This window comes from Nerophis lumbriciformis, linkage group LG03 (assembly GCF_033978685.3).
Source record: "Nerophis lumbriciformis linkage group LG03, RoL_Nlum_v2.1, whole genome shotgun sequence".
Taxonomy (NCBI): Eukaryota; Metazoa; Chordata; class Actinopteri; order Syngnathiformes; family Syngnathidae; genus Nerophis; species Nerophis lumbriciformis.
Genome location: NC_084550.2, coordinates 56,351,597 through 56,363,444, shown reverse-complemented (window position 1 = coordinate 56,363,444; position 11,848 = coordinate 56,351,597). Strand labels below are relative to the sequence as shown.

General features: G+C 44.2%; 1 long non-coding RNA gene across 1 annotated transcript in view; it reads right to left on the bottom strand.

The window, feature by feature from the left end:
- Window positions 1-10,550: 10,550 nt before the first annotated feature.
- LOC133576356 (uncharacterized) overlaps window positions 10,551-11,848 on the bottom strand; it is a 62,235-nt gene continuing 60,937 nt past the window's right edge. Inside the window, exons 3-4 of the long non-coding RNA XR_009811624.2 lie at window positions 10,943-11,034; window positions 10,551-10,814 (exon numbers count right to left, since the gene is read on the bottom strand). This is a non-coding gene — a long non-coding RNA (uncharacterized lncRNA). The remainder of the gene's footprint in view (window positions 10,815-10,942; window positions 11,035-11,848) is intronic.

Sequence of the window (11,848 nt, the reverse complement as noted above, 5' to 3'; positions counted from 1 at the left end):
TGTATGAGTAACAAAAAAGTGCTGCAAGCTGGTGGTGAGTGCTTGAAGTGGCCTACCAGTCACCGCCTTGGGGTGGTTTTTGTTGTCTTCTTGTTTTTTCTCGGCGGAGTCTATAAGCGACAACAGTGTGGTACTACTTTTTTCCCGTGTTTGCTTTTTATCCATCTTCCGCTTGTATTCATCGTGTATCTCCTTATGATTCTTGAAGAGGTGGGAGTTAAAATTGCTCGTATTAAAAGGAAGACGTCTTGGTTCCTCCTCGCATAAACAACTTTTTGCAGTCATTGCAAATTGCCAGTTTTTTTTCCGTCGGAGACACTTTAAAATAATCCCAAACCAAATAATCCCAAACCAAGCTCGCTTGTTAGCCACGGCTACAGCACCGGCATCAACACACTCTTGTTGTTGTTATGCTGCGCCCTCGGCGGTTCGATGAGGTCATCAAGCGTCGCCAGTAAACCTCTCATGCTGCAGTCGTCAACTCCTGTGTTGTGTGTGGGAGAGAGGAGAGGGGAGGGGCGGCTGACTGGGAGACGCATCTGCTCTGTGCTTCCCCCTACGTCCGTGTTTTACCTGATATGTACCGCTCCGTACAGCGGCGTTTTAAAAATTTATTAATTTAACTTTTTGAAACCGATACCGTTAATTTCCGATATTACATTTTAAACATACTTGCCAACCTTGAGACCTCCGATTTCGGGAGGTGGGGGGTGGGGGTGACGGGGGGCGTGGTCGGGGGGTGGGGCGGGGGCGTGGTTGGGGGCGTGGTTAAGAGGGGAGGAGTATATTTACAGCTAGAATTCCTTAAGTCAAGTATTTCATATATATATATATATATATATATATATATATATATATATATATATATATATAAGAAATACTTGACAACTTGACTTTCAGTGAATTCTAGCTATATATATATATATATATATATATATATATATTTTATTATATATATATATTTATTTTATTATATATATATATATATATATATATATATATATATATATATAAAAGAAATACTTGAATTTCAGTGTTAATTTATTTACACATATACACACACATAACACTCATCTACTCATTGTTGAGTTAAGGGTTGAATTGTCCATCCTTGTTCTATTCTCTGTCACTATTTTTCTAACCATGCTGAACACCCTCTCTGATGATGCATTCTGCTTCGTCTCCTTGTTGTGTGCGCAGTTGTGCACTGCACTCTCTAAAAGCCCTAGATGTTAATGTCACATATGCATGTACAGTAGATGGCAGTATTGTCCTGTTTAAGAGTGTCACAACATTGCTGTTTACGGCAGACAAACTGCTTTACGGTAGACAAAAACGTGACTGCTGTTGTTGTGTGTTGTTGCCGTGCTGGGAGGTCGTTAATGAAACTGCCTAACAATAAACCTGGAGGGGGCGTGGCCTCCAGCTCCGCCTGAATTTCGGGAGATTTTCGGGAGAAAATTTGTCCCGGGAGGTTTTCGGGAGAGGCGCTGAATTTCGGGAGTCTCCCGGAAAATCCGGGAGGGTTGGCAAGTATGATTTTAAAGCATTTATCGGCTGATAATATCATCTCTGGTTTATATACCACATTACCCAGAAGGCTTAGCGCTGTAGACAGGAACGGGAAGTAGATCTGACAATTGTTCCGTTTGAGCAATAAAGAGTTAATATATTATTTGTTTCACGTTGCTGTGCCTGCTTCGTCTACACAAGAAACAAACATACGTTTTGATTAGACAGTTGACGCACACTTTAGAGACAATTTTGCCAAAATGTGCATGGAAGTTACCGGCATTGGACAAAGTTGCAAACTCGAATATATTGTCAATTTCGGACTATAAGCCGCTACTTTTTCCTATGGCTGTGAAACCTGTGGCTTAGAAAACGTTGTGGCTAACTTATGCATACTTGCCAACCTTTTTGTCACCCTGTGGTCCTCACTCAGGTCCGCATGGAGCTGGAGGGGGCGTGGCCTCCACCTCCGGCTGAAAATCGGGAGATTTTCGGGAGAATATTTGTCCCGGGAGGATTTCGGGAGAGGCGCTGAATTTCGGGAGTCTCCCGGAAGATTCGGGAGGGTTGGCAAGTATGAACTTATGGGTGTTATGATCCGTGGCCCGGATCATGTTTTGTTATGTTCTGTTAGTTTTGGACTCTCCTAGTTCCTGTTTGTGCACCTCTGGGTTTGTTTTAGTTTCCATGAGGATTAATTGGGTTCACCTGCCTCTAATTAGTGGTCGGCATGCTCAGCTGCTGTCAACCACCAATCAGGAATCTATTTATTCACCTTGCTCGCCACGCTCAGTCTGGCTTCATCATTTGCTACATGCAACAGTTACGTTGGGTAAATTCCTTGTCTCCTATGCTTCTCGATTCCTGCGCTAAGTCTCGCCTTAGCTTCCCGTGCGATCGGCACCCTTTCCTTTTGCTTGTTGTCTGTTTTTGGTACGTGTTTGATTTTTAAGGAATAAATCATGTTCCTACCTGCACAACTTGTCCGGAGTGGTCCGTCTGCATCCCGGTAGAACGAACCCCGCAGTAAGCTGCGACCCCCCCGCCTTGACAACGGGTTTCTTTTTGCTGACAGCCGGCTATTATGTAAATAGTTAAAAAAATAAATAAAAACACACATTGAATAGTTGTGTTATTGTTTGTGCTATGGCGCCATCTTTAGGACGAGTTTGCCCACTGGAGGTGCTGCAGTTGCTGCATTGCCCGTCTTCTATCCGTCCATAAGGTTTCTACTCGTGTGGATTCTTCATTTAACAAGCAACATTTGTAAGTTTTACAGTATATTTTGTACGTATTAAATCGTCCCATATGTGATGTCTTTAGGAGTGTTTGCATGCACATTGGTATGTGCTATGGTAATGTCACGAAGCTAGCGTCGTTAGCATTAGCTACTATGCTAACTTGTTTACAAGTGTTTTTGTTAGTATCAGTAACTTGCAATGGCATTATTTTTGTATTGTTTCAGCTGAGATAGGCTTTGGCACCCCCGCGACCCCGTAAGGGACAAGCTGTAGAAGATAGATGGATGGATGGATGTTTACCATGAATTGATTAACCCCGACTTAAATAAGTTGAAAAACTTATTCGGGTGTTACCATTTAGTCGTCAATTGTACGGAATACGTACTGTACTGTGCGATCTACTAATAAAAGTTTCAATCAATCAATCAATTCAGTTTTCCTAAATTCACCACAGTCCGTGACGATGACTTCTGTTTTGTTTGATCAGCCGTTTTACTGCCCTGTTGTAGACACCATTTGGATACAATTAATATATGTAAGTAAACGTTTCTGTCTAAATAACTAAATTCACAACATATTTATCTGCAGGTGTGTAGTGCAGTGTGGCTAATATATGGAAAACATAGTTTTTTTCTTCTAAAGTTTAGCGGGTGTGGCTTATATCCTGGTGCGCTCTATAGTCCGGAAAATACGGTAATTGACGGGTTGGTTGGAATTGTGTGGATTGGCACGATCGTGACGTCGCAAATTCCTGGAGGGTTTTATTTGTAACATAAAAAGAGCACTCGGCTGCGAACCGATCCATGTGAAGCGACTGGGAAGAGAATCAGCACCTCCAAGTCCGAGTCCATGGTTCTCGCCCGGAAAAGGGTGGAATGCCATCTTCGGGTTGGGGAGGAGACCCTGCCCCAAGTGGAGGAGTTCAATACCTCGGAGTCTTGTTCACGAGTGAAGGAAGAGTGGATCGTGAGATCCACAGGCGGATCGGTGCGGCATCTTCAGTAATGCGGACGCTGTATCGATCCGTTGTGGTGAAGAAGGAGCTGAGCCGGAAGGCAAAGCTCTCAATTTACCGGTCGATCTACGTTCCCATCCTCACCTATGGTCATGAGCTTTGGGTTATGACCGAAAGGACAAGATCACGGGTACAAGCGGCCCAAATGAGTTTCCTCCGCCGGGTGGCGGGGCTCTCCCTTAGAGATAGGGTGAGAAGCTCTGTCATCCGGGGGGAGCTCAAAGTAAAGCCGCTGCTCCTCCACATCGAGAGGAGCCAGATGAGGTGGTTCGGGCATCTGGTCAGGATGCCACCCGATCGCCTCCCTCGGGAGGTGTTTAGGGCACGTCCGACCGGTAGGAGGCCACGGGGAAGACCCAGGACACGTTGGGAAGACTATGTCTCCCGGCTGGCCTGGGAACGCCTCGGGATCCCCCGGGAGGAGCTGGACGAAGTGGCTGGGGAGAGGGAAGTCTGGGCTTCCCTGCTTAGGCTGCTGCCCCCGCGACCCGACCTCGGATAAGTGGAAGAAGATGGATGGATGGATGGATGGATAAAAAGAGCATTTATCGGCTGAGTCTTTGTTTTTGTTTTCGGAATTGTCTTTGTAACAAAGACTGAATACAAGCTGCAACATTTATAATCTGAAACAACAATCAAAAGTGTTTCAGACCGACAAATTGAGCAAATTAAGGATTGATGGAGCTAATTAACAGGCTAAATCAGACAATGATTTGTGTGTAATTAATACAAAAAAAAAAAGTTATTGATCATTGCCGGTGGAAGAGCGTGTCCGTGTTGGACCGAGACAGATGGATTTTCTCCGCTCGCTCCGCGGCGCAGGTGTTTCCATGAGCGAGTGTGACATCTCTCCGTTTTTTTTTCGCACGTCTCCGACTGAGTGACTAACAGCCAAGTGCCATTTGTGAGCAGGCGGACGGCCACAGATTTCCTGTCAAGCCTGGCAAGTCTAATTAGTGGAGCTGAGAAGGCTGGCTGAGAGAGCAACACTTCGCCAAGACGAGTCACCGGGCGACAGACTTGGTGGCACTTTAAGTTTTTTATCCATGCATTAGACAGCCACGGAAGAAACAATATCATTTCCCCCCACGTAATACAGTCGTTTACCTCTTACAATACCATCAGTGCCCAGTTAGTGATGCTGAATCAGAATCAGAATCAGAATCAGAAATACTTTATTAAAATAATATTTGTATCAATATTAAACATTACAGGGAGACAGAACAGGATCGCTGACGAGTGAGAAACAGGTAAAGGCTGGGGGAGAGCATGGCCAGAGACAGGAGCAGACCCAACAAAGCAACCAAGAGAGCCGACTCCACCCATACTTGCCAACCCTCCCAAATTTCAGTGCTTCCCGAATTTCTCCCGATTTCCACCCGGACAACAATATTGGGGACGTGCCTTAAAGGCACTGCCTTTAGCGTCCTCTACTACTTGTCATCACGCCCGCTTTTTCTCCATACAAACAGCGTGCCGGCCCTGTCACATAATATATGCGGCTTTCACACACACGCACAAGCGAATGCAAGGCATACTTGATCAACAGCCATACAGGTCACACTGAGGGTGGCCATATAAACAACTCTAACACTGTTACAAATGTGCGCCACACTGTGAACCCACACCAAACAAGAATGACAAACACATTTCGGGAGAACACCCGCACCGTAACACAACATAAACACAACAGAACAAATACCCAGAATCCCTTGCAGCACTTACTCTTCCAGGACGCTACAATATACACCCCCCGCTACCACCAAACACCGCTCCTCCCGCCCACCTCAACCTCCACCATCTCCCGAATTCGGAGGTCTCAAGGTTGGCAAGTATGCTGCTCCACCCTCGGCCGCCCACCAACTCTCGGCCAGCGAGGATGCGTCCAAGGACACGCTGGGGACTGGGGGAGCGGCGGCCCTCAGACCCCATGCTTATCTTCAGTCTTTTTCATTAAGTTCATATCACATGCCTGACCCATGATTTCAGCCTTTCAAAGCTCCTCTTGGACCACCTTGACTGAGGCCAAGGAAAAAAACAAAAAAAAATCTCATAGCCATAGCACACATAAGCATTTGTGTGTAAAAGGGAAACATCAAAGAGCACAAAGGACATTAAGGAATTAAATGAGCAGAGCTCATGCAACCAGCCATTTCTACACACAGCTACAAAAGTAAAAACAACAACAACAAAAAAACATTTAGCATGTTAGCACCGATTAACTTGCAGTCATGGATTGACCAAATATCTCTCATTAGCACTCCAGCAAATCAATAAAATCAACAAAGCTCACCTCTGTGCAGTCACGCACAGCATAAGACGTTTGGTGGACAAAATGAGACAAAGAAGAAGTGGCATAAAACACGTCTTTCTGTGGCAGCGTCGGAGAAAGTTGGACATGTAAACAAACTACGATGAGTTCAACGATCGCTGGAATTAGTAGGACAAAACGGCGCTCGCCAAATTCTCTCATCAGTGAAGCATGTATGACATAAACAATGGGATTTCTACCAATTATGAGGGTTTGTGTCATGTACAGAAAATATATTACAAAAAAAAAAAAAAAAAATGTCTTCATCTTTTTCCATTTTCACACATCTCTGAAAGAGGTCCAAGGAGCCACTAGGGCGGCGCTACAGAGCCGCATTCAGCTAAGCCCAGATGTTTTTGTCCGATTTTATGGGGTTCACTCTGGGATGCTTGGAACTCACATTTTTGCTTACAACCATCGTCTGCTGGGGTGGGGGGAGCATGGCCAGAGACAGGAGAAAACCCAACAAAGCAACCAAGAGAGCCAAATCTCGGCCAGTGTCCAGTCCAGCGAGGATGCATTCAAGGAGACCGAGGTGTCCGATACACGCTGGGGACTGGGGGAGCGGCGGCCACCAGACCCCCGGCTTATTTTCATTAAGTTCATATCACATGCCTGACCCATGATTTCAGCATTTCAAAACTCCTCTTGTGGGGGGTCTAAGACTGGACCCCTGGAGAGGGGGTCCAGACTGAGGCAAAGGAAAATGACTAAACACAATCTCATAGCCATAGCACACATAATAAGCATGTGTGTAAAAGGGAAACATCAAAGAGCAAAAAGGACATTAAGGACATTAAAGGGGAACATTATCACCAGACCTATGTAAGCGTCAATATATACCTTGATGTTGCAGAAAAAAGACCATATATTTTTTTAACCGATTTCCGAACTCTAAATCGGTGAATTTTGGCAAATTAAACGCCTTTCTATTATTCGCTCGAATCAGCTCTGTTATTTTCCGTTTTTTCGACTGTTTTCCGTACCTTGGAGACATCATGCCTCGTCGGCGTGTTGTCGGAGGGTGTAACAACACGAACAGGGACGGATTCAAGTTGCACCAGTGGCCCAAAGATGCGAAAGTGGCAAGAAATTGGACGTTTGTTCCTCACACTTTACCGACGAAAGTTATGCTACGACAGATATGGCAAGAATGTGTGGATATCCTGCGACACTCAAAGCAGATGCATTTCCAACGATAAAGTCAAAGAAATCTGCCGCCAGACCCCCACGAAAAGAGAGCGGATGAGGGTATGTCTACAGAATATATTAATTGATGAAAACTGGGCTGTCTGCACTCTCAAAGTGCATGTTGTTGCCAAATGTATTTCATATGCTGTAAACCTAGTTCATAGTTGTTAGTTTCCTTTAATGCCAAACAAACACATACCAATCGTTGGTTAGAAGGCGATCGCTGAATTCGTCCTCGCTTTCTCCCGTGTCGCTGGCTGTCGTGTCGTTTTCGTCGGTTTCGCTTGCATACGGTTCAAACCGATATGGCTCAATAGCTTCAGTTTCTTCTTCAATTTCGTTTTCGCTACCTGCCTCCACACTACAACCATCCGTTTCAATACATGCGTAATCTGTTGAATCGCTTAAGCCGCTGAAATCCGAGTCTGAATCCGAGTTAATGTCGCTATAAACTTGCTGTTCTATCCGCCATGTTTGTTTGTATCGGCATCACTGTGTGACGTCACAGGAAAATGGACGGGTGTATATAACGATGGTTAAAATCAGGCACTTTGAAGCTTTTTTTAGGGATATTGCGTGATGGGTAAAATTTTGAAAAAAACTTCGAAAAATAAAATAAGCCACTGGGAACTGATTTTTAATGGTTTTAACCCTTCTGAAATTGTGATAATGTTCCCCTTTAAAAGAGCAGAGCTGATGCAACCAGCCATTTCTACACACAGCTACAAAAGTAAAAACTGCGGTGTTCCACGTCATCTTCTGCTGGGGTGGGGCGAGCATGGCCAGAGACAGGAGCAGACCCAACAAAGCAACCACCCTCGGCCGCCCACTAACTCTCGGCCAGTGTCCAGTCCGCATGGACGAGCGAGGATGCGTCCAAGGAGACCGAGGCGTCCAATACCTGCTCATTCAGCCTAGACTCCGTGTAGCTTGTCCGTCACGGGACTCAGCACCAGCTCCGCAGCCCTGTCTCTTCATCCGCATCTCCTCCAGTCTCTCCAAACGGACTCTGGTGCGGCAGAGACCCAGCACCCGGTCTCCACGGCCAAAGGGCTCCCGGGAGGCAGATCCAGAAGTTCACAAAAAAGCACCGCAGAAGACACGAAAGTTCCACCCCTTGTCACACAGCCCCAAAGGGTCCCGAACCAAAAGGCAAAAAAAAAAAAAAAACCCAAAACAAAAACAGAACAAACTGCCTTTGGAAAGACAACTGCAACAAGCGGCGTTCAACTGGAAAGGGTCCTCATGAGTCAACAATCTGGTCAAGCAGGAGTTTGAACCAAAGGGACCGTGCTCAGCCAAGGTCTGCCCTGCTGATGCACCCCTCCTCAATCCATCCCATCGGCCGCCGCCTACCCCCTCACCCTCATTCCACAAAGCGATATTCTTTAAAGGCTGCCGCAGGCAAGGCCAGTTAGCGTATATTCGAGTAGACAGGCGAGCCGCGAGCCTCGAATGACCAATGACCCCGCTCGGCAATCCATTGACATGCAAAGACGCACAGAAGTGAGACAGCGGGCTTGGCTGTTTAATCATTAATACCTTTCTCTCGCATTTCAGATTTTACTGTTGTAGTCAACGGTTACATTCATCCTCAATCCCCATTTCATTTTCCATATGTCGGTAAATCGCACGTCTTTTTTTTGATGACGTCTAATGCCTTCCATCCATCCATCCATTTTCTACCGCTTGTCCCTTTCGGGGTTAACACGTTAAATAGTGATGTGAATGCGTAGCGAAACCGGCAATATCAGATTTTCATGCACTGATATCGATTCTCAACTCAAAATACTTTTGATACTTTAGATCAGGGGTGTCCAAACTTTTTCCACCAAGGCCCGCATACCGATCAGTCAAAGTATGCGGCAGCCATATTGATTTTTTGTTAATCTAAAAAAAAAAAATTATATTATAATATAATATAAGTATATTATTATAAATTCTAAGTTAGAACATTTCAGAATGATTTCTCATTACATACCGATTTTTTGCTTTTATTTTACATTTTTACAGTTCAATTATTTTCCCCATGTAAGAATAGCATAAACATATAAATAATACAATTGTGTAGCTGCATAATAATAATAATAATAATATTTAACTGTTTATTATGGTTGTAATTTTTCACTTTAATATCATATATGTATATAGTATAATATTTAATATTTAAACAACACATTCAGAACATTCGTTCTCAGGACTGGACTGTGCACCTTACCTCCTTTTGCACCATTTATTTTCTTTCTTTCCTATGTTTTGCATATTTATAGACTGTCGCACTGACACTGGAGTTGCTTTTAATGCGGCTACATTCAATCGCCATTCAGCAATCTACACACCTGTCGCTGACGAGCTCTCCTGCCTCCTTAAGCCAGCGCAACCTGCTATCCTGTGCCAGAACGTAGCGACCTGTCCTGTACAGTAAGCCGAACATATCAAGCTCTTGCATTCTTTCTCTCTGTGTTTCTCCCCCTCCGTCATACTTGCCAACCCTCCCGGATTTTCCGAAAACCTCCCGGAACAAATTATCTCCCAAAAATCTCCCGAAATTCAGGCGGACTCAGGTCCATGCGGACGTGAGTCTGCTTTCCCACAATATAAACGGTGTGCCTGCCAAATGACGTTATAACTGTAGAATGATCGAGGGCGAGTTCTTGGTTCCTTATGTGGGTTTATTGTTAGGCAGCTTCATTAACGTCCTCCCAGCGCGGTAACAACACACAACAACAGCAGTCACGTTTTCGTCTACCGTAAAGCAGCTCTTCTGCCGTAAACAGCAATGTTGTGACACTCTTAAACAGGACAATACTGCCATCTTGTGCATTTGATGAAAACACTTTTGTGCGTGCCACACAGCAATGCATCATCAGAGAGGGTGTTCAGCATGCTTAGAAAAATAGTGACAGAGAATAGAACAAGGATGGACAATTCAACCCTTAACTCAACAAGAATATGTGTAAATAAATGAACACTGAAATTCAAGTATTTACTTTATATATATATATACATATACAATAAAAGAAATATATATTTATAGCTAGAATTTACTGAAAGTCAAGTATTTCTTATATATATATAAAGTCAAGTATTTCTTATATATATATATATATATATATATTTATTATATATATATATATATATATATATGAAATACTTGACTTAGTGAATTCTAGCTGTAAATATACTCCTCCCCTCTTAGCCACGCCCCCAACCACGCCCCTCCACCACGCCCCACCTCCCCCACCTCCCGAAATCGGAGGTCTCAAGGTTGGCAAGTATGCCCTCCGTGTTCATTTGTCTCGTGTCCCCCTTGTCGCCTTCCAGCAGCATACCTCCGTTACCGCGTCACCAGCTGTGCGTCTCGTCTCCCCGTGTTCCCTCTGCTTTCCTGGCTGCCTCTTGGATCTCGACCTCCCGCCGCCTGGACACGGACATTTGACGCCTCTCTCCTGCGCCTTGACCTCACGCCTACTCACGGACCTCCGAGCCAGCCTTGCCCCTCTTGCACTTCCGCCTCTCGCTCCACACTACTGGTAACACTCCTCTGTTAATTTCCACACATAGTCGCACACCACACATAATTTGGATTAGTCACACTCCATTCTATTGTGTATATATACATATATGTATATATATATATATATGAATAAATATAGAGTTAAAACGACGTACCTGCTGTCTGTGCCGTCTTCTTCCCCTGTACACCCGTAACAAGATTGGCTTTAAAAGGGACGGGATTGAATAAGCTCTGCTTCTTCCTACTCCTTTTCGAACATGTTGAAAACAGAAATTGTGACGTTTTAAATTGTATGCACGTTCAAACTTAAACCGCCACCACAGTGGAAGACAGGAAGGCTCTGCAGAGGGGTCATAAAAACTGTCACTGGTGATCCCCCTCGCCCCGCCCACCGCCTTTTCGACCTTTTTTATATGCCAATTTATGACTTCCATTTTTTCATTTTTTTTTTTTACACATATATTTTTTAACTGGAACATAAATGTCTTGTCTATATGTGCTCTGCTGGCGGGTCATCTGCAATTCTGTGTTTCTAAATATAACAATGACACCAAAAGTCCATCCTATTGTATTTTCCAAGGGTGGAGACAATTAATCACTTGCATCCATTTTTTTCCCCCTTTTTAATAAAGACCTAATCCTAGTGGGTCATATTAATGTTTGAAGAGACACTTGCAATTCTTTCAAGAGACTTCAATTAGCCAGGTTCAACGTGTGCACTCTCCAACATGAGTTCATTGAGGGGAGTAGATTGTATTCAATTTTTTTTTTTTTTTTTTTAAGTTTATCTATGACTTTAATTAGAGCTGTACCCAGGGGGGAGGTTAATTACAGTGACATTCATTAATATTCGCAAGTGCGTTGGTAATTTGCATTCAGTGTTGTTATCTGCGCGCATGAAGTGTAATTAATTGGATTTCACCTTTTGACTTTTTGACCCGCTGACGGACGTTTTTTTTTAGTTGGGACGCTCTCACTCAAATTCCTATTAACGAGTGTCGCCGCTAATTGGCAACACCTCCGGCTCACAGAAAAACACCCCAAAAAAAACTATGCATGAG